Consider the following 24,186-nt stretch of genomic DNA (forward strand, 5'->3'; position numbering starts at 1 on the left):
CCAATATTCTCATTTGGCGTTTAGGACAAAAAGTCTGAAAGACTTAATACCATCTCCTAGGCCCCCTGTGGTCTGCACTCTGTCCACCTTTCAGGCCCGATCACGTGCTTCTCTGCTTTCCTAAACTCCTGCAAAGCCAAACCACCTGTGAAGCACTAAACTTTGCGTTCTTTCTCATTTCAAATACCATTCTCTCTGTCTGGAATATTCTTCTACATACTCCTTGTTTTTCTGCCCAACTCTTATCCAAATTCCAGGTCTCAGGTTACACATATTTCTTCCAAGCACTCCCTCTCCCACCTCCCCTCCACACACGCACTGGGTCAAGTCTTCATTATATGTTCCCAAGCATTCATTTCCTATGTTTAAAATTTGATGGGAGATGTATTTCCTTTTTGATAGTCCCTTTTCTCTTCTGGGCTGTGAATTCTATTGAGTCCCATCTTTTAGTATTGTACTTGTCACAGAGTAGTTGCATAATACGTATTTCTTAAGGAAAAGAAGGAAGGAAGGAAGGAAGGAAGGAAGGAAGGAAGGAAGGAAGGAAGGAAGGAAGGAAGGAAGGAAGGAAGGAGGGAGGGAGGGAGGGAGGGAGGGAGGGAGGGAGGGAGGAAGGAAGGAATTTGAGTGACAAACTTTCACCACCAATTGTTAACTAAGCCTGACAAGTGTCTTGTGAAGCAATCAGGTGTGACTTGAGCATTCACATTCAAATTTGGGAGACCAGTATTTTTTTTTCCAGTATTTTTTTATTGTGGTAGGAAAATTAACTACTTTAGCCATTTCTAAGTGTACCTACAGTTCAGTGGCATTAAGTGCATTCCCGTTGTTGTTCATCATCCATCTCGAGACATTTTTCATCATCTTAAATTGAAACTCTGTACCTATTCAACAATAATTCCCATTTCCGCTCCCCACCTGTCTCTAGCATCCCCCATTCTTTCTATCTCTATGAATTTGACTACTCTGGGTGCCTCAAATAAGTAAAATCATACAGCATTTGTCCTTTTGTGTCTGCCTTATTTCTCTCAGTCTTGTGTCTTTAAGGTTCATCCGGGTTGTAGCATGTATCCGAATCCTACTCTTTTCCAAGGCTGAATAATATTCCACTGTATGTAGCTACCACATTTTGTTTTTCCATTCATTCGTTGATGAACATTTGGATTGCTTCCATAGGATACCATTGTTTTATATCCTAAAATACATAATTCTCCATGTAATCTAATAACCCGGGAGATGGTCAGTAGCATGCAGCTGGAGGATTTAATCAGGGAAGGAAAGGATAGATGGAAGAATCATCAATGTGCTTAGAAAAGTCATCAAAAATGTCCGTGAGCACAGAGGCTGTGACAGGAGGAAGATGAGATGTTCCCATTGCATCATGGCAGTCTTGTCATGAAGAAGGCAATGAAGATGGATGCTATGAATTTCTAATGATAGTAAATATTGAGAAGTGGGGTTGAGAGATGCTCCTTTTTTTAACCTTCCCTTGTTATTGAAATGGAGGAGTGGGATGGCTAGAAGGGGCAGAAAAAAGTGAGACATCCTCTGAGAGGAGACACTGGGGAAAAGAGGTGAGAAAAAGTGGAGGCTAAAAGGGAGTTTGGCCACAGATATTTTACGGGGGAAAAAAGGAAGAGTCAATCAATTCAAAGCCATTCTACAAATTTCACACAGGGAGAGCCCTCAGCACAAGATTGATGTATATCTATTCTATAATTAACTATAATATGAAGAAGGAGATTCCACAATCACCATTATGTTCCAATCCCTCATGGTGAAGACTTTCTTCTTTTTAACTAGACTATTTTGGGCCCTTTTCTTCTCCTTGTCTTTTCAGTAACTGGAAAAGAATTACTAAAACTCACCCCATGAAAATCCCTCATGTGTCTGAATTCTTTCGAAGTTAAAGATTGGAACTGGATTAAACTCTTTTCCCTTAACAACTTCTTAGCTACAGTTTTCTAAGCCTTTAATGCCCTTTGAATTGTCTGCTCTAAGTTCTCTTGGGTTAAAGTACACCAGTAAGAATAGCCAGACTTCGTCATACCCCTTGCAAAGCTAGTGCTCTCCTTCATGATCTGGGAGCCCCGTCCCGCAGTGCCAACATCAAGTATGGCACCAGTCCTGCCTTGGAGTAAAAGAATGTCATATTCCTGAAGGAATTTTCCCAGCCTGCAGAGAGGAGCCGATGGCGTGCCTTACCCACCAAGTTCAACCTCTCAGCCTAAAGGCAGAGCAAGTCACTTTCCAAGATATGGCTGGCCCTAAAATTGTGTTAGCTTTTTGGAAGTATTATCCTTTTTCTTTCTACTTCAGAAGCTCAGCACGTTGGCCCATTTCAAGTTGCCTCTGATCTTTAACTGCTGCTCCTCAGTCCCTTGGATCCATCCTTGGGGAGATTCTCACTGGTCACTTTGCAGAGCTCCCTCAGGCCAGGAAAGACTCCCTCGCTTTGTTTCTACTTAACCCTTGCCCTTTGGGGTGGTGAGGGGCCGTCTTCAGGCTGCCTCCCTTGTAGTCTATTATTACTTGCAGGTGATTAGCAGGTCACTTCTAAGCAAAAAGGAACATTGCCCCAGGCACCGCATTCCCATAGGCTCTTGCCATTTTGCTACAAAAGAGAAAAATCGAGTCTTTGAAGAGTGTATATACACTATTCATGTACTTAGAAAGAGAGGAATGTCTATAAAATTTCAAGAACAGCGTTGGATTTTACTCAGTTATCAGACGGCAGAACTCTTGAGTTACGGTTCGGATTGCTTTTGGAATTAAAAAGAAGCAGTTGCCATTTCTAAGCATCTCGTCTTTTAATAAAAGTTTATTTGAGACTTTCTCTCTAGACACTAATCCCCCAACAAGTTGTATTCCAGTGAGACAGAGTGTCCATGAAATATAGTAATTGGGGCTCTGTTGGGCTATTCTTTGTGCAGGGAGAGCTCGCTTAGTGACAGCGTGCTGCATCCAGTGTTCAGCATTCCACCCTGCACTCTGGCTACTCATTTGACCAGATGAAAGCTTCCTTCTCTACCTCAATCCTCCAGGCTTTTTTGTCACCTACGCTGCTACCTTCAGATCCCCCAGGGGACATATTATATGCTTCTTTCAACATCTTGAGCTACTGTCTCCAGTATTAAGTGAAACATTATACATTTTTTTTTTTTTTTGTATCTCTATTGCTGCAAGTGCAATTTCCCTCTCAGGCTACAAAACAAGTAACTAGTTCATTTTCCTGAGTTTTAAATGGCTAGTTTATCTCCTATTATTTTTCATTGAAAAACAAAATTTTAAAAATAAACGTAACTTTTCCCCCTTCGCTCCTCTGCCAAATAAATATTGCCAAACCATTTGGTCTTTGGACTTCATGGATTCACATTTCATGTGTAAGAGCCACAGGAACATAACAGGGGTGATTTTTTTTTCCACAGGTGTTCTCGGGTTTCCTGGGAAGGAAAGTGGTTGAGCTGAAGTACCTGTTCCCAAAGAACAGGCCAGGGAACAAGTCCTCTGTCTCCTCAGTTTCTTTGGCTCTGGATTTAGTTTTTTACTCAGTTATGAGAGTGTGGTGTCTCCCTTAGAGCACCTGGCCAAATTCATGTGAACTGGTGTTTCCCAGGTGTGTACAAATCTGCAGAAGCAGCGGCTCCAGGGCAGGGGCCTGGTATCTGTGTTCTAACAAGTGCCCGAGGTGCTCCTTTGGGTCTGGCAAGTCTGGAAAACACCGGTCCATCCATCCTGGATTTTTGCTTGCAGACGTGTGCCAGATTTCAGGGTTGTCTGAGGGCTGTGGAGTTGTTTGTGTGGCCTTTTTCTTCTGCTCGCTCAGATTGTTTTCTCCTGATGTGATCATGAACTGTGAACAGCAGACCCACTTTGGTTTTTTCTGGAGACAGAGTCTAGCTCTGTTCCCAGGCTGGAGTGCAGTGGTGCGATGTTGGCTCACTGCAACCTCCATCTCCCGGGTTACAAGTGATTCTCTTGCCTCAGTCTCCCGAGTAGCTGGGATTACAGGAGTACAGTACCATGCCTGCTAATTTTTGTATTTTTGGTAGAGACGAGATTTCACCATGTTAGCCAGGCTAGTCTCAAACTCCTGACCTCAGGCGATCCTCCCGCCTTGGTCTTCCAAAGTACTAGAATTACAGGAGTCAGCCACCACGCCCAGCCAATCAGACCCACTTTGAATAAACCAGGAAAAGAGGGAGTATGTTCTCTGCCTCCAAAAATAAAAATAAAAACCCAACCTCCTGTCCCCCAAAAAACAGAAAAACCTCAGGGGCATGTTCTTCTCTTATATTTGAGAATAACCTTAGAGGTATAAAACTGAAATACTCCTCAGGTGAACCGCTGCAGTCTTGCTTGTCTTAACAGATTTTTTGTTTGTTTGTTTGTTTATTTGTTAGTTTTGAGAGGGACTTTCGCTGTGTCACCCAGGCTGGACTGTAGTGGTGCGATCTCAGCTCACTGCAACCTCCACCTCCCGGGTTCAAGCAATTCTCCTGCCTCAGCCGCCCAAGTAGCTGGGACTACAGGTGTGCACCACCATGCCCAGCTAAATTTTGTATTTTCAGTAGAGACGGGGTTTCACCATGTTGGCCAGGCTGGTCTCGATCTCCTGGCCTCATGATCTGCCCTCCTCAGGCTCCCAAAGTGCTGAGATTACAGGCGTGAGCCACCGCACCTGGCCAACATGTTTTACATAACCACAGTCATTCAGCCTGTTGAGCCATCCTGTTTAAGTCCCCAAACCTTTGTCTCCCTGTGGGAGAACTGCCTGTGGTTCCCATTGCTTGATAAGGTGGTTCAGAAAAGGGACCTGTTTCAACGACCTGAAAATCTTCTTGGGTAGATAGTAGCAGATGATACAGAAGAAAACCAGGAAGCTTTGGGGTATGCTGGGGAGAGCTACTAGATGTAAATATGCATAAGAAAGACCATATACTTTTATTATCTGTGGAATATGGCAGGTGGGGGCTGCGGAACAATTGAAAACAGTATCTGAGGTACATAATGAAGTTTTAGAGCTTCTCACCTCACTTGCTACGGCTTCCTGTTTGCCCAAGTCACATTTCTACCCTGTCATAAATATACCCTGGCTGGAGCTGCAAACTCTATCAATAACAACAAAAAGCCATGACATGAGACTTTCCTGTATTTGCAACACTCTTTGGATTGCCATGGCAACAATAGTTTTAATTATGGAGAGGCAAAATGATAACTTGTATATCAGATGTGGCTCACTTTTCCCTGTGGACAAAACTGATTTGAGAGAGGCTTTGCATGTGGATTTCCTTCTAGGCTGGATTTTATTATCTGCTCTAACAGACAGTTCTTTTGCTTATGGAATGAACCAAAAGAAGCCGAAGTCCTGGCTGAAGGGGCTGCTGGACATTGGCCCTTGTGGAGGCACATTGGACCTTTTGGTCTCGGAGGCAGCCTGATGTGCTTGTCACGTGTGCTTTTAAGAACCAAGTGAGCCATTGCTCTCGAGGGCTGCTTTTGGCTTCCCCTTTCAACCAGAGGAAATCTGCATGTTAGGATAGAGACGCGCGTGAAGTATCATCTGGTAATCATCCTTGACAATGTTCAGGATTATGCTGGAGGGACAAACAAGTAATTTCATTGCAGTAGCAGTCATGGAAATACACAAATCATAGCAGCTTTCCAATTAGAGCTATGGAGGGGGACATGTGGGAAAGAAAACCTCTTCCTCTGTCTGCTCCCCCTGCCCTTCATTTCTGGATCCACTTGCTCACTCCTCAAATTTGTCTTCAAGTTTGGAGAGGTATCACACCATCTCTAAATAATTCTGGGCTCCCTCATTTTGAAAGCTCTTGCAAAGCTAAATAATCTTCCTCTTAGGTAAACATAAATCATTGTCTACCTTCTTTGCTCCTTGCGTAGACCTTTTGATACCTTCATTAATTATGGCCACTGCCTGGTGGTGCAGTGATGGCTGAGTCACTGCCGTGAGCATCTTCCCTGGAACGCCCCCATTTCTGACACTGAACCTGAAAATCCAATTCATTGTTAAAGAAGCCCTTCATTGTGACACTGGACAGCCAGGTGGTCAAGGCAAGGAAAAGAAATGTGCCCGAAAAATGCAGCAGCGTGGTTGTAGGAGTGAGGGTTGGAGGAAGTGGGTGCGTGGAATGTTGATGGAATGATGCTGTCCTTAAAACCTGCTGCCACTGTTTCTAATCTCTGGCAACCCCTGGAATAAGATCTTGATCCTCTGCTCGGATCTGCCGACTCCACCAACGGTCCAGTTAATCACAATCCCAGCTTTTGAAGGCCAGAACGCCCATGCAGAACTGTTGAGTAACAGGCACTATGGTTCTCATTTCTAATCCTTTCCCACATTATTTTTTGAAAAAAAAAATGCAGAAAAGTCCTGATTTTTGGTAAATCTTGCTCAACAAATGACACAGTCTCTGTGTTTGTTTTGTTTCCACATTCAGGGAGCTTTGCAGCTATGATTTTGATTTTGGAGTTTAGGCATGTTAATTAAGCCTTTGTATGAAAGCAGAGGGGTTCTGTTTCTTGTTTGTTAGTTTAATAAGATTTAGTGTTAAGAATGGCACTGAGAATCTGTCAGAATTAGCTTGGCTGCATATGTGTAGCTCAGTGCTTTGAGACCCTTGAAATGTCTGTTTTTAGGACATCAGCAGGGGGCTAATGAAAAGGCTTTGTTGATTTTAACGAATTGCAAGCCACTGTAGCCAAAATAAATATAATCTGCTTTTTGGATTAGTTGTCACAGATGATTTTACCTACTAACAGTGATTAAAGAACCCGAGTGGACCAGAAGCATAGCTGCTCTCTGGTGACGCTTGCTAAAATAGCAATAAACAGAAGTAAATAAAGACTTAGGGCATTAGTTATCTTTAATAAACAGTGACACCAAATATACAGTGTGCAGGCATGAAAGGGTAGGAGTGGAGGCTTAGGGAAGATTGGGGTGTCAAATACCTGTATGGCGCACGACAGTATGGCTCTTGCTGCCACAAAGACTTGCAATTGTTACAACAACAAAAAACCCACAGGAAACACTAAAGTGCTTGCTGGTATTGTTCATGTGTTATCATTGTGGTTCATTAGAAAGTGGTTAGAAACCCAGGCTATCTTCTTGTTTCCCAGCTCCTTTTCCAAAGCCAATCCAATTCATTGCCATTCTGCTCTCATCTTCCTTCGGACTCGGGGACCAAAGTTGAAATCCTGCAACTATAGGATTAGAGTATGAAAATGAAGGAAGTGTTAATTACTTGTGTAATTATTAACCTTCTTGCTGCAGTAATTCTACCCAGTTAATGAACAGGCGACCAGTCCTATATCCTTCTTTGTATTTTTCTACCCTGATGAAAAGAATGACTTGCCCCGACTGACAAATCTGATCCTTAGATTTCCCCAGGAAAGTCTCTGGGTTTTCCCTCATTATTGCTTAACTGCAACTTGAACTAAAAAGGTTGTGTCTGAAATCCTCTCAGACAGGGCCTGGGAGTGCTGGCTGAAAGATGCCTTTAGTAGCCAGAAAAATTATCAGGTGAGAGAAGCTACAGTTTTTCCTATTATTTTTAATTTTATCCAATGTTTTAAAAAAAATGCTGTGTACGCTTCATCTGTGATGGCAAACCAAGAGACAGTAAGAGCCTTCTTTAGCTTCTCTTTGCCCTGGAGAGTAGATATTATTGTATTTGTTTACAGATGCAGAGACTGGTGTGCCCAAGGTCCGTGGTGGGTCATAGGGAGAACCAGCAATAGATCATCGCCTTCCAGTTAGTTCCTGGTGGTAACCGGGGTGTTATCCCACTGTTGACTGGCCCAAAGCAGCGCACACCCACTCACAATTTCAAAGATTATAAACTTCACCCTCCAGAACTAGTAGCTGTCATTCTTAAGGTTTTACCATGTGCCAGGCACTGTCCTTTTTAGATAGCATGCCATTTGATAACGCACAATAAATGTGTTCATCTCAAATATTTCTTGAGTGATCCCAAGTACCAGTTCTGCTTTAGAGATACAGCGGGGAATAAAATTAATACAAATAGCTGCCCTCCTGAAGTTTTTATTCCAGTGAAAGGAGTTAGGACAATAAATGCAATACATTTTTAAAAATTCATTATTTTAGAAGGTGGTAAGTGCTATGGAGAGAAAGCAGGAGAGTAGAGTTGCAATTCGAAATAAGATGAGTGGAAAAGCCCCACTGAGCAGGTGATACTGGAGCAGAGACTTGAAGGAAGTGAGTGAGCAGCCACCTAGGTGTCTGGGGAAGTGTGCAAAGTGAAGAAGTGCAGAGGCTGTCACCAGAGTTCTGTAGGAGGATTAGGGGAGGTCAGAGTTAATAAGAGGTCAAGTTCGTAGGAGTTTGCAGTCCATTGTCAGGAACGTGCCCTTTACTCTTTGAGAGATAGGAAGCCTTTGGGAACTTTTAGACAGAGGCTTGACATCATGTCTCTTACATTTCAAACCCTGAGAAGTAGGTAATGTTATCCTCGACTTACCGATGGAACACAGAGGGAGCTCAGAGTAAGTTCAGTTAAGTACTTGCAAAAAGTCTCCATGTGACTAAGAGGCAGAGAACACACTGTCTTACTCCTCCACGCTGCTACTACTCTCCGCCTCCTGAGGAAAGATGTGTCTGGTATCTACATGATGTCTTTCTTACCATCAAATGGGAAAAAATCTTGCCAACTTTATTTTTTAAATGATACATCCTTTGACTATCCGGATTCAAAGTCATGTAGCAATTGGACCATTCAGGATACCATTTGCATCATTAAGTTTAGTTTCCAAATGAGACAGCAGAGCTTAGGGAAATCTTTAAGTCGGGTAAAACAGCTTGAGGTCACATAAGCAGGTAATGTTGGGTCTGAGATTTAAACCTAGTTCTGCTGCCCAACTCTGAGTCGTGTGCCTTGCTCACAGCATAATGCTGCCTCTACAACACTAATAATTTTAGACACTAAGATGCATTAAACATATGTAGGGAATGAGATGCCTGTAATAGTGACCTTTTCATGTGGCTCCTTCCCTCAACTTCTTCCTTCATATTCCAGGACAGATCCTGGGGCAGATGTCCAGTTATCTGCTGGATCATATTGAAATCCTGTAGCTAGAAAAGGCAGCAGTATAATAATTGAAAGCATTGTGTTGAAGTAAGTGTTTGGGGACTGTCCTTAGATTTCATTTGTCTCAGGAATTTCTTTTTCAAATTCTATGAACCACCACAAGGTGATATAAGTCTTTTTCTTTGTACATCAGTAACAATCTATTCTGGTTGTTTCTTTTATGGTGAACTTGAAAGATAAAAAGGCATCATTAAATATTCTCATCTAATTCTTTAATGACTGTGAAAGGCTATGCCATGGCTGGCAAATGCAGGCACGCAATTGTACATACAGAAAAATATGCACACACACACACACTCTCCCCTACATTCACACACAACTAGAGTTCTCTATTTTCTATGTCTTGTTTGTAATTTTGACTCACATTGATTATCTTAATCAACACTATTTGAATGATTTAAATCATTATTTTCCCTGACTGGAGTCCATACCAACTTCTGGATATGACTTTTTAAAGAAGACTTTATGTCTACAATCTTTACAATTTTGATGGACTAAATAAAAACTCGTTTTGTAGTGCAAGCACAGCATTGCTCTTTTCCTTCACTAAATAACTTTGCATTTCAACCTTGTATTTTCTGCGAAGGAAGCACTGCCGTGTGAATGAATGATATATTATACAACTTCATCTTACTGCTGGCAAGTTCTTCCCCAGTGCATTTCTGACGTTCTCTTGTATCGTAGTGCTACCCTTTTGTAGGCTTCGTTTGGCATCTGTCACCATTTCCCTGAATAATCTAACAAGATGCCAGTGATACTCAGTCTCACACTTATTAGAACAAAATTTAATGCAGGTGCTCTGTTCATTTTCCATGGAACTCTTACTTGGGTGTCTGGCATTTTGAAATAAGAGGAAGTAATTATCTTGTTCTCCTACCATACACTGACAGGTGGGACGGACCCAAGCAAAAGCATGGTTCTACTTAAAATTCAAATTAACACCAGGGTCAGGTCTGTGGTGGTATAGAAACATGATATTTCTCCTCCATGCAAGACTAATTCAGATGTGCAATGTGAGTTTTTCTTGTCTGATTTCTTGAGAAGTGGTCTAGCTATGGTGATAGGCTGTTTGTTTTTTCCTTGAATTCTGTAAGAGAAGAATAAATAGAATATATTCTGTTTTAATGCGTTATTGAAGAAGCAACTTTGTTTACTAGAAAACATTGTTAACCTAGCAACAGATTTATACTGGTTGGTGTTCAAATTTCAGAGCTGCTTTTCAGCCCAAGCCTGAGTGTTCTAGCTGTATGATTGGTCTCCTCAACAAAGCCTTTGAAATATGATGTTTCTCAGTTCAACCCCCGAAGTGCTGTTCCTAAAATGATTAACATTTTGACAAATTGAAAATAAAATTACCCATGCCACGTGGATGGCATTTTCCCTACCAAGGGAAGCACTAGTATGCTTTGCTCAACAGGTGACTTGGAATTAACAAACCCTTGGCTCCAAGAGAAAGAGCATGAAACCAGAGCCAATAAGCACGTGAGGCCTCCCGTTTGTGAGTTTCAAAGTTATGCCAAGCTAATTTCCCATAGTTTTCTTAGTGGCTGGATATAAGTAATTTTACTCTGAAATAGAAACATTAGATAAGGAAGTGAATTTACACAGGTTTATATTTGAAACTGACATAAAAATATGTAACAGTTAATACCAGATGTTAAGTATTATTAATATTTTTTGTAGTTTATAAATGTTGTATTATTCATTCGATATTCATAAGTGTGTGATGAAGGTAGTATAGGCATCATTATCCTCATTTTCCAGATTAATAAATGACTTCAGAGTTTATTTGATTATATATATACACACCTATAATTATATATATATAAAATTATATCTATACATATTTACCATCAGGAATCTTACTTTGGTTTTCATGTTCTCTGATTTCAAATATAGGGCCTTTTAAACAATATAACCTTGACTTTTATAGATTATTTTTATTTTTAGCTAACATTCTGCTTTATTATAAATATTTTTAAATTTTGACTCAAAGCACAATCAGTTTATCACAGAAATTTGAATTGTGGAAAGGTTCCATCAGGTCATTATCATCTTTATTTTTAAATCTCATAGTGAAAAGTTAAATAATAATACAGACCAGGAAGGAATCTCTAGAGACAGGAAGAGGATTTGATGAAGTTTGCATGTGAGGAGTAAGCTGAGCATATAGTGTATCTACGTAGAGAAGCTTGCACTATCTAGAATTATAGAGAAGAAAAATTTGCAGTTTGTTTTAGCCTTAAAAATAGGTAACACATAGCAGGCTTATTTTCCCCACGCCAGTTTATAGAGTTGAGGCAGAATAAGGTGACCGAGACAGCAAGGTGTTCCTTTGAAAGAGACAGCATGGCACATATTGCTTTTCCAAACTCTCTGTGTACATATAGCTGATTCCATTCATTAGTACATTTAAAATGAAGAATGTGAGAATGTGGGAGACTTAAAATAATCTTAAAAGTCCATGTTTGAAAAGAGGAATTTTCTCAGGACTAAACAAAATTAACTGTCCCAGAAACTGATGTTTGGAATTGAATTACAAATGCCTTTGTAGATTTTAAATTTCACAAAACATGTTCTAGCATCACTTAAAAATAACAACTTTAAAGGGCTCATAAATAAAGACATAAAAGGCGTTTTGACATTTAATACAAAAACAGCATTTTGATGAACTGGGTAAAAATGAATCAGAGACATATGGATTACATATTTCTTATAGTGCGCCTGAGTTTTAAAATTGAGGCAGTGGAAATCTGGCAAAATATTTTTGGGGAATTTGCTACATATACTATATTTAAAAAGAGGTGAAGATGAATTCCAGACTGCTATGATTGCTCATGACATTGAATTTGATAACTTTTAATTTGCGGATAAGAAATTCTTGTGAAATAGCTCAATCTGTCTATGTGTTGTAGAAGTGAGTGGTTGGAGACAGTGAGTACCAATTCATCTGATCCCATAATCATTCAACAAACACACAATGCCAGGTTCTGTACTAGGCACTGGGGTGACTTCTATGATGACTAACATGAACTGTGGACTCTGCTCTTGTGGGAAGGGTAGACGGTTGTAGGAAGGTACTCACAAATTTCTGGGTATTACAAATTCCAAGTACTTTGGGATATACGAAAGAGACCACTGACAGAGTATTTACTGGGTGTCAGTCACTGTGCTAGCCACATCACATTCATTATCATGTTTGACTGTGAGATCTCTATAAAATAGGAATTATTATTTTCCCTTTTAATGGATGAGAAACATAACATCAAAGTGTACAGATCAGGTGACTTGTTGCGTGTCAGTGGTAATTGGCTACATTGGTTGCTCACAGGGAACCGTGTCTTTTATACTCACACTCATGTAGTCACCACTCCTTGAATCAAGGGTGGCCCTGGGATTCACCTAACCACTAGACTGTGGCAGAAATGATCTTGTTCCAGTTCCAGACCTAAGCATTTGGTAGACCTGGCAGCTTTCACTTCTGTAGTCTTGAAAGCCCTATCACCTGGTAAAAAAAAAAAAAAAAAAAAAAAAAAAAAAGGCTATTTACCCTGCTGGAGAGACTGCATGCTGAGACTATGCAGAGAGACACAGGAAAACGGAGAGACCCTGAGATTCTAGGGGAGGAGAAAGAGAGGTTCAGTTGAAATCAGATCCCAGCCAACTAGCCAGCTGAATGCAGTCACATGAACAACCACCAGTAAGATGAACAGAAGGGAGCCGCTGAGCCCCGCCCAGATTATGGACTCTTGAGCAAATACAATGGTGGTTGTTTATAACCACTGAGTTTTGGGTGGTCATTTACATAGCAAAAAAAAAAAAAAAAAAAAAAAAGACCCAAGCTGAGTGAAGCTGGAACCCAGATCACTCTAGCTGTAATGTATCTATATATTTTCACTGTGTTTGCTCATGAGATGAGGGTGAGAAATGGAGGAACAGGATCCGTTGGTATTTGAGCACTTCTCAAAATGGTCTACCTCTGACATGAATGAATTCTGAAAAAGAAAATGTTAGAAGATTCTTTACTTTGTACTTTAGAGGAAAAGAGGAACACAGCAGTGGTATAGGACCCATCCCCAGGGCCTTCTTGCTGTGCGTGCCTGGCGGTGCGTGTATCAGAAAGAACATGAGCATGTGTCCCCAAATTCTCATTCCTGATCCTCTTCCTGGGCAAATGCCATGTAAATGTTTGTATTGACTTTATTTAGAATGATCAAACTAATAACGGATGCTAATGAATTCCCATCTTTCACTTGGGAGTTTATAAAGTGAGCACTGACAGGAACTTTGAAAAGTACACAAGTTCAACACACACATACACACATGGGGGGCATGATGAACGGTGACATGAAACAAATGGTGATCAAAAGATATGAAACAGGGGCAGCATGCAGCGGTCAGGGAGAGCTGAGGGTCCCTGGCTGATAACACAGGGGAGCACTTGAAAGGATAATTTTCTGGCAAGTCCACGTTTGAAGTGATGTCATCTTTTTTATTCTCTCAACTCAATTGCTTCTCTGAAGCTCATTCTTTCCATTCTGATGAGGAGCAAAAATGTTACATCAAAGGTTAATGCTTGAATTGGGGCTGAAAGGGAGAGGAGAGCGGGTGGGCACATGTACACACACACACAGTGGCAGGGAAAGATAGAATCACAAATGACTAAAAGTTCTTAAAAGTATGAAATAAAGGAAAATAGCCATCTTCCTCTCCTGGCGAATAGTTCACAAGATCTCCTAGAGTTTGGATGTGAACTGTCATGCTGCATACTGTCACTGGCTGTTTCCTTTGGAAGCCCGAGGTAGTACAGTGTGTGAAGAGGGCTGCTGTGACACCATCAGCACTTCCGGTGCACACAGCAAGCTCCTGATTTGCCGAAATAGACATTCCTGGGTTCTTTCCTCAGCATTACCTGGATGTCAGTTAACACAGCTCTTTTTCCAGTCTTCCTCAGGAGACTCTCTTCAGTAGATGCAGCCTTGCATCCTGTGCCTCTGCTACTGTAACAGCAGTTCAGATTTCTCTTTGTAATCAAGTACTCATTTCCAGGTTTTTTTTTTTTTTTTTTTTTTTAGCTATCTTGGCTGTTTTGGGTTGGATGGTAGATTGATTTGATTTTGTATGAATGCAAAATGTTGCGTTCAAAGTGTTGAACTTTAAATGTTCGAAGTGTTGAAACAGCACCTTCTCCCTTTTCCTCTCCACCCCATCTGCAGCCTCCTTAAGGAGAGAGGAATGCGTGGTTGTTTTTCTCTAAGTTGTGGCGACGTATTTGGCCTATTCATGCCAATCAACAGATGTGAGGGTGAGGGACCACCTGGCTCTTGGGCATCCTTTCAGATGCAGAGCAGTGGTGACCTTGCTGCTTTATGTAGCTTCTTTGTCTTCTTCAAGTTGTCCCACACAGTGGTGAACCAGAAGCTTCCTGGGTAACTAGCAACCACAGGATGTGTGCTGCAACTCATGAAGAGGTATGGCAGTCTCTGGCAGTCACACCAAGGAAAATCCAGAGATGGAAGAGATTCTGGGGACCCTCCATGTTTACTGATGGAGAGTTGAGGGAGAAATTTGGAAATCGTGTACATACTTTGGCACATACTGGTGACTAGCAGTATTATTCTCCCTCCAGGTTCTTCAACTTACATTTAGATCTTTGAATAAAGGTCTGGGAAATTAGTACTTAAAAACAAATCCCTCCTGTGCTGTGAACATTTTTTCAGAGCCTGAGGCTTCTGGATGGAGTAAGGAAAGAGGTAAAGGGTATGTTTCCTGTTGCCCGATCTGTCTTCTGAATCCCTCTGTCCTCCGGCCAGACAGTGATTATGGTGGCCAATGCTGCATAGACTGCATTAGGGTGGGAGAGATGGTGACCTCCTGCAAATGGTCACCACTGCCAGATTATTATATTGAGCATCAGGAACACTGGTATCAGGTACTCTACTGGCTTGGCAGAGGAAGTGTCAAGGGGTAACATGCGCGAGATCAAACCACTGGCACTATTAGTTAAGTGAGCACTTTTGAAAATTGTACAAGTCAGTTTCTTTTGGTAATGTCAGCAGACAATTAGACGTGTTTACGTGGTCAAAGTCTTTTTTTCATACCGAGATGTTTTATATGAGCTTTCCTTCTGAGAAAAGCTGAAAGTTTTTAGAGAGTTGCAGGGCCACTGATGGTTTGAAAAATGGCCTCTTAGCAATGTGTTTAACTTGCAATGGGAAAAGAGTGCGCATTTTTATAAGTAACATTTTATTTCGTTTGTGTGATGAGGCTCATATAACAATCAGTGTTAAATATGCGATACTACACTAGAGTCAAGTACACACATGAATATGCTGCTAATACTAATAAAAAACCAGAATTTTCCTCTTCAGGAAACATTACAAATATTTGTTTATTAATCCCCCGTGTCAGAGCTGAGATTAGAACTCAAGCTTTTCCTGCCAACGGATTCGCTTTATCTTCAGCTGATAGCAGAGCTCATGGAAATAGCAGTACAGGAAGACAGTGTTAAGTTCAAAAAACAGGGTGGGGGGACGGGGAGCTAATATGATTTTTAAGAACTTGAAATAGATTTTTCTTGACCAGTGCATACTGGAATGAAGTTTTCTGGTGCTTTCCATATTGTCATTTCCGTTTGCAAAAATAGCATTGTAGTTTGCTGTTTATTAGTATAGAAATAAAATGCATTGATTTTTAAAATTTTTCTCCTCATCCTAATTCCCCTAGACATAACTGTGGACCTCTCGAAGTCAGAAAAGGGTAAAAACCTTGCAACTACTGCTATAATTATAACGATAGCTAATTTCTCAGGCTTCCTCAAGGTTTATAATTATCATTAATAACAATGACTTACAGCATATAGAGTTTTATACATTGTAAAGTGCTTATCACATGCACTACATTATTTGACATTCATAACCACCCTTTGAGGTAGACAGGGAAGCTATTTTTATTCCCATCTTAGAAACAGGAAACAGACTCAGCATGCTTGAGGGATCGACAAGGGCTGCAGAGTGAGCAAGCTTGGAAAAAGTGCAGGAATCACGCTTGGACCCAGGTCTCCTATTTTTGAAGCCACAATCCACTGATTACGTGAAGCAATAATGACACATTTTTTAAACCCTAAATATTAAACATAATGTTTTCTACACTTTCCTTTGATATCATTGGAAAAATATAAGTATAAAGGATGCATATTCATTCATCCCTCAGTATCCATGAAGGATTGTTTCCAGTAGCCATCCGCCCCCCACGAAAATCCAGGAATACTCAAGTCCCTGATATAAAATAGTGTAATATTTGCATGTAACCTATGCACATCCTCCCATATACTTTAAATCATCTCTAGATTTCTCAATACAATGTAAAAGCTATGTAAGTAGTTGCTATAATATATTTGTTATGGAGTAATGACAAGGAAAAAAAGTCTGCATATTATCAGTAGAGATGCAACCATCCAATTTTTTTTCAAATATTTTCTTTTCTTCCTTTTTTCTTTCTTTCTTTCTTTTTTTCTTTTTTGAGACAGAGTCTTGCTCTGGAGTGCAGTGGTGCGATCTCAGTTCACTGCAACCTCCACAACCTGGGTTCAAGTGATTTTCCTGTCTTAGCCTCATGAGTAGGTGGGATTACAGGCATGTGTCACCACGCCCAGCTAATTTTTGATATTTTTAGTAGAGATGAGATTTCATCATGTTGGCCACACTGTTTTTGAACTACTGGCCTCAAGTGATCCACTTACCTCAGCCTCCCAAAGTGCTGTGATTACAGGTGTGAACCACCATGCCCAGCCTCAAATATTTTCAATTAATGGTTGGTTGAATTCAGGGATGTGGAACCCAAGGATACAGAAGGCTGACTATATATATGTAATTGTGTGTATAATATATTCAATATTGTGTGTGTGTGTATATATATGTGTATATATACACCTCAGCCTCCTGAGTAGCTGGGACTACAGGTGCGCATCACCACACCCGGCTAATTTTTGTGTGTGTGTTTTTAATAGAGTTAGGGTTTCGCCATGTTGCCCAGGCTGGTCTCAAATTCCTGAGCGCATGTGATCCACCTGCCTCAGCCTCCCAAAGTGCTAAGATTACAGGCATAAGCCACCACACCTGGCCTGTTTTTTCTTCTTTAAATAGTCTTTAGGTGTAGAGCAGTTTTAGGTTCACAGCAAAATTGAGAGGAAAGTACAGAGAGTTTCCATATATCCTTCCCTGACCCTGGCACAGCCTGCTCCATTATCAGCATCCCCTACCAGAGAGGTACATTTGTTACAGTTGATGAACCTGCACTGACATGTCATTATTACCCAAATCCAAAGTTTACAATAGCATTCTCTCTGGGTGTCATGCATTCTAGGGGTATGGAAAAATGTACAATGACATGTATCTACCATTATAATATTACACAGTAGTTTCACTGCCCTAAAAATGCTTTCCACCTATTCATCCCTCCTCCTTGCCCAAGCCCTGGCAACCACTGATATTTTAATTGTCCCCACAGTTCTGCCTTTTCATATTATTGGAATTATATGATGTGTGCCATTTCACATTGAGTTATTTCATGTAAGAATGTGTATTTAAGGTTCCTCCATGTCTTTTCATGGTTTGATAGCTCATGTCTTTTTAGCACTGAATAACACTCTGGTGTCTGGATGTACCATAGTTTATTTATCCTTTCACTTACTGAAGGACATCTTGGTTGCTTTCAAGTTTGGGCAATTAAAAATAAAACCACTATAAACATCTGTGAGCAAGTTTTTGTATGAAAATAACTTTTTAACTGTAATGTACTTTTTCCAAGCTCTTTTCCTTTTCTTTGCAACTGTTAAAAGACAATTAAAAGACCTACAAGATAAGATGATGTATATTGAATAAACAAATGCAGAATAAATGCATGTAAAGTGCACTGTACTGAAAAATTATTCAATAAATGGTCACTGCTAATAAACAAAAGTAACAGATGTATGGACCTAATGTTTATGTTGAAGTACAGAGTTACCTATGCTTCAGTATATGCTTTTTAATGTAGACATGCCTACAGTCTCAAAGCTTTCTTAGTAGTGATCTTTGCAATTCATCTTTTCAGAGTCCAATTCTTCTCAGTGTACATAGGCAAGTTTTTAATAAAGTAACAATCCTGTTAAGGAGTGCTTCACTTCACACATTTGGTTGGCCCCACCAATAGAGTCTCCGTATAGTTGGTGATGCATAATGCCCCTCACCGTAACAAAGAAAGCATTGTCGGCCCCATTTCCTGACATCAAGAGTATAATAGCCTTCTGTCAAACTTATTCAATAGTGTCCTATTTATTAGAAATGCCAAATTTTTATCCTCTGTCCAGTCCTGTGACTTGTGCTGAATTAATGTGAATTGCTTTTGTAAGGTCAAGGCCTTTGTGACAATATAGTGAAAGTTTCAAGGAAGGTGGTGATGGCAGATTTTTCTTTAATTCATTGGAGTGCTTGTAATAAAACTAATGAATGGAAAGGACTGAACACTTTCAATTAGCGGCGTATAGTAAAATCCTAAAAATAATTAGTGGCTGAGATGGTGTGTAGTTATTTAAAAACACTGTTTCTAGTTTGTAAGGATCTTGGTTTAGTTTGCTTTGGAATCAAGCCATGTGAGAGAGAGAAAAACCCACAGTGTGTGTGTGTGTGTGTGTGTATATATATGTGTGTGTGTTTGTGTGTGTGTGTGTGTTTCAGCAGAGTTTTTTCATCTCATGCAATCATATAATGGATAGTAACTAATGGATTTTAGTACTTAATTATTTGACAATTTTTTCTTATATTCGTATAAACTCATTCCTTACAACACTGTACGGTTGGTATTATTATTCTATGTATCTTAATGAGTAAATAGGCTGTATCTGATTGCAATCACCCCCTTTAAGTTTATATAGCTAAAATGTTTTTAAAATTAGGGAGTTAAGCCAGGTTTTATGACTCTACATCCAATGTTTTTTGTTCTGAATCACATTCATGTTTCTGGGTTCTTTTATTTTTGTTCATTTGTGTGTTTTGTTTGTTGTTATTAATGATGTTATTAATGATGGCATTTTTGAAAAGAGCGCATAAAAATGTAATGCTTTTAGGTTTAATTGAGTCTATCCTTCGGCTCTCTATTCAACGAATAGTGGTTCTAATAACATTTACTATGCGCCTAATACATTGGGTGCCTACTATAAGCTTTGTGCTTGGTATAGGAAGTCACAAATAAATTATGTCAGGAGGCCGGGCACAGTGGCTCACACCTGTAATCCCAGCACTTTGGGAGGCTGAGGTGGGTAGATCACTTGAGGCCAGGAGTTCGAGACCAGCCTGGCCAATTTGAAAAACCCAGTCCCAACTAAAAATACAACTGCACTCCAGCCTGGGTGAGAGTGACACTCTATCTAAAAAATAAATAAATAAACAAATAAATAAATTACATAAGGCTTTTATCCTCAAGGATTGTTTAATATACCTTATGATGTCAGTTCTTTCCAGTCTAGTTTTACCTGATGGGAACTGGTTACTATCCATGGTATTGTGATTTGGTAACTCATAACCACCAGGCCACTCCTGTTCTTACTTTCTTAGATAGGGGAGGGCTGTAGAGTTCTTGGTGAAAACTAAAATTTTGTGAATCTAAACTGCAGGTGCTTTCGATTGAGACTTTATAGTTATCATTGCTTCATAGATGATGATATTCTTCACATATACATTTGAAGGCACCCAGTGAAATATTATTACCCTCAGTTTAGTCCAAGGCTCAACAAGGTCATACCATTGGGTCTCATTTTACTTTTCTATAAATGTGATCTAGTCAAATATTTCTCAGAATTTCTACCCATGTACTCGAAAAGTAGAGGTCAAGGAATATGTATGTGTGCTTTGTGAGGATCTGGCCTGAAATGGCCAGTAGCAAACAAAAAAAAATTTCTTTAATCCCTGATTTATCTGTTGTGTGCATGTGAAATTTGCATTCTACTTCATAATATATGTTTTAATATTGAAAAAAATTGTTCCCTAAACCCAAATCAAAGAGTGAAACCTATGCTATAGAGGAAGCTCTATGTTTTTTTTTTTTTCTAGCAGTGTTACCATATGGCACATTGCCTTGTACCTAGGGAGTGCCCAACGACATTAGGTAAATCCCAAGTCCTTCCCGGTCTCACTATTCTGTTATGTGATCTTGTGTTTTGTCCAATATTTTACAGTTTGTCTTTCTTTGTTCTCTCTCTTTTTGTCCAATTCATTATCTTACTTTACTCCAAGATGATTTGAGGGGACTTGCATAAAGACATACTGTATAATCTAAAAACCTCTGAAAATCAGGGTGGAAAAATTTAGGCTGTCCTAGCAAGCTGAAATTGGTGTGTGTGTGTGTGTGTTTGTGTGTGTGTGTGTGTGTGTGTGTGTGTGTGAAGATACCTCTATTATGGTCCTGCAAATTTGCTGGAAATAGATAGTTGATTTGGCTCTGAACTGCTTCCCAGCCCCAAAATTCTCAGCCCTAAATTTTTGCCTTGTCTGCGTGATCGACTCTTAGGAGAATCCCAGGCTCTCCTAGCCCTGACGTCTGAGGGCAATTTCTCCTTTGGGTACACATAAGGTGGACACGTTCTGTAATTGCCAACCATCCTGATTAACACTCCCATGGCAAAGCCCATGCAGAGTGCTGTTTGCCTGCCTATGATAGCTTCCCTCAGGAAAGCTGGAGGATATAATACCAAGACACAGTGGGCAGGCCTCAACCCAGGGTTTTTGCCAGCAAGTCCACTGTGATTTCCGACAAGGATGGATTATACTCTTGTTTCTTTTCCATCCAAATAGCATCCTGGATAGAGTTGCGAGAAATTTGTAATAATATTTTCAATGTGCTATTTTTCTCATTAGGCGAGAACATGAATAAGTTGGAATTTTAATGGTGAGCGTTTTAATAGGCAGTGCTTATAATTTATTTTTCTCCTTAGGATTTTATTCATAGTCTTACATTCTTAATAAAAAGATATATAAAAAAGAGGTTTTGGCTTCTCCCTGTGGAATATGTTTTAACATGAGAGAAGAAAGGTACATTTGCACAGGGGACTCAGAAAGGGTGATGTCTATTCTTTGTGCCTGCCTTCCTTTAGATAGATGTGAATTAGACCCAGCAAGAACAAGAAATACATCAACTGGCATTGTTCTGATCAAACACTCTCTGAAACTTTTCATTTGATGGGGGAGGTGTCTTAGATTATGCACTTTTTAAAAAGATGCATTTCTAGAAGTTAGATATGCCTGGTATATTCTATTTTGCACACATAGTGGTAAACCACATGTGATTTCAAGTCTGTGAGCTATCTACTGGTGGTGGTGATTATGGAGGTACAAGGGAAAGCACTATTCCTTGGCTTTTCAGTGTGGCCAATAGTAGTGATAAAAAATAACACAGGATTACTTATACCATACTTGTTCATTTTGAAGTAGGCTCACAAAATTGCTGCAAAGCCCTCACTGTTCATCTACAGTCCTTTTCCCAGTTCCAGACGTTTGATCACAAATGTAGCATCTCCCTCCTAATGCTGTGCAGGTTGATAAAACAGTTGCCGAGCCGGAATCCCTAAAGAAATTATTAATTATCTGGTTAATGTGCATCAGGCTGTGGGAGTGTGAGATTAATCACCAGCAGTGGGATGAGTTGCTGAAGTGGATTTTGGTTTTTTGTCTCCTGTCACTCGGTAATGGCTTTTCCTTCCTTCACCATCAGGTGAACAGGTGCAGAGATGCTGTATTTTCATTTTCCCAGAGTCAGTAACAGCCGGTGGCCAGGCGATGCCTTTTCCTCAGTCCTGCTGCATGAGCAGTTTACAACATAGACTATTACCTACTCAGAATATTCCAGCTCTTGGAGATTCTCCCAGTGTGACAGGTCCTACCCCAACTTTTTCAATGTTCCAAATTAATGCACATGTCTACACACATCCCCACCATATACACCCACAAACACAAATATATACACACATGCAGACAGTTACCAATATACACACACAAAAAACATGAGCAGCACCTCTGGATGCTATGCATGAATTCATGCTTAGGACTTTGTCTCATTTCTTGTTTTAGGAACATGATCTTTACCTCTAAATGTACAAAAATTAAAAGGGAACCAATGTATTGAACTACTTCTTTAAGAAAGGGAAAGAGAAGTTCTACACTAGTCATTTGGATGTAGGTAATATTGCAAAAATTCTCTGGATTCTTTCTTTGTTTTCTCTCTTCTAGGTGTTGGGTCCCATGTCCTAGGAAGTAATCTTCATTCAGGTCAATCACTACTGTGTGACATTAATCTCTTCATTATGATAAGTGTATTTTCACAATGCCCATCTTTTGTTTCCAGGATGTTAATGTGTCTTGGAGTCTATGAGGCAAGTTGGCTGGTAGGGAGGGAAGTAGGAGGGAGAGGGCATCCTCAGGGTGAGGCACGGGAGGGCTTTGCTGTTCAATTGAGGCTGTGCTTTCCTGGCTATGTGTGTGATGGACAAAGGCCCAAATAGCCTGTAGATGCTAGAGGATTATGTGGGTTGGGAGAGTTCAAGTCACTATCTAGCCTCTCCCTCCACCTTAGTCTGGGTACTGAGATTTTTTTCAGGAGCATATTCTGCTGCTTCACAATGATGCTAAGGAAATAAAACTATCACCAGCACATTGATTTTAGTTTATTATATTTATATAGATTTTGATAGTTTTTCTCTTTCAGTTTAGATCAATGAAATGGAATGGAGGGGATATATAACGGAAAGGCCGAGAGCTCGCTAGTTCAAACTAGGAAAATGTCTGAAATGTCAAGTTTAAGAAAGTATGTTTTGTTAATCACCAGTACATACTGTGCATATCCTCAAATTTTTTCTAGGTAGAGATCTTTCAGAAATTTCTTTAACAGGGCTGGGCTCAATGGCTCACGCCTATAACCCCAGCACTTTGTGAGGCCAAGGTGGGTGGATTGCCTGAGATCAGAAGTTTGAGACCAGTCTGGCCAACATGGTGAAACTCTGTATTTACTAAAAAATACAAAAATCAGCAGGGCATAGTGGCGCATGCCTGTAGTGCCAGGTACTCGGGAGCTGAGGCAAGAGAATCGCTTGAACCTGGGAGGCGGAGGTTGGAGGTTGCAGTGAGCTGAGATTGCTCCACTGCACTCTAGCCTGGGTGACAAAGTAAGACCCTGTTTCAAAAAAAAAAAAAAAAAAAAGAAGAAGAAAGAAATTTCTTTAACAGGTATATTAGATATTTTGTAATTCATTTTCCTTTAATAAATATTTTTGGGAATCTACTAATTTCCGAACTCTGCTCCTGACCCTGAAGCTACAATGGTGACGAGGAGACAGAGCCCCAGCACTTACAGACCTTAATGTCTGACAGAGGTGTTCCGTTATTACCTAAATATACAAAGAGGACTGTCCAGAATTCTAGAGGGTGGTGGTAGGAGGAAAATAAACTGAGGATATGATAGAGAACAACTGAACAGTCAGAGGAGGGTTGAACTTTAAGGGGTAACCTTTGAGCTGAGAGCTGAACAAGGAGGAGGAGCTGATCCTGTGAAGATTTGAGGGTGGAATGTTCTTGGCAGACAGGAGAGCAAGTGCAAAGGCCTGGAGGTGGGAATGAGCTGGGGTGGTTCAAAGAACAGGAAAACAAAAGCAACACGACTGGAGCCTAGTGAATGAAGGAGTGTCTAGACTTGAGACTGGCAGGTAAGCTCAGACTCGATTGCATTCAGCCTTGTCGCCCCCAGTAAGGCGTGCACAATGTATTCTGTGTGTGATGGGCAGCCAGAGTATCTGCTTGCAGACAGTGTGTTGAAAGTCTTAAGGTTTACTGAAGTTCCGTCCCTGTAGTATTCCTTGCATCTTTAATTTGCTCGGTTAATCTTTCATTACATATAGTATGAAGGAGAATTCAGCCTATGTTGGATTTTCACAAGAATTCTGAAACCATTCTAGTTTGAATGAAATAAAATGCTATTTTGTGTTGCATGGTATTGAAAAGTTGCCCTATCTGCACTGGGCCCTTAATCTCATTTT

The 24,186-nt window shown here is 40.3% G+C and overlaps 1 protein-coding gene across 8 annotated transcripts in view; it reads left to right on the plus strand.

The window, feature by feature from the left end:
* ESRRG (estrogen related receptor gamma) overlaps positions 1 to 24,186 on the plus strand; it is a 643,046-nt gene that overhangs the window by 211,633 nt on the left and 407,227 nt on the right. For 2 of the 8 annotated variants that reach the window (XM_050780469.1, XM_050780436.1), the window contains exon 1: positions 618 to 23,856. The exons of the other annotated variants lie outside the window; for them this stretch is intronic. The gene's annotated coding sequence lies outside the window, so the exon portion shown is untranslated. Of the gene's footprint in view, positions 1 to 617; positions 23,857 to 24,186 lie in introns of those variants that run through there. 8 annotated transcript variants of the gene reach the window in all.

Source organism: Macaca thibetana, chromosome 1 (genome assembly GCF_024542745.1).
Source record: "Macaca thibetana thibetana isolate TM-01 chromosome 1, ASM2454274v1, whole genome shotgun sequence".
In the NCBI taxonomy this organism is placed as follows: Eukaryota; Metazoa; Chordata; class Mammalia; order Primates; family Cercopithecidae; genus Macaca; species Macaca thibetana.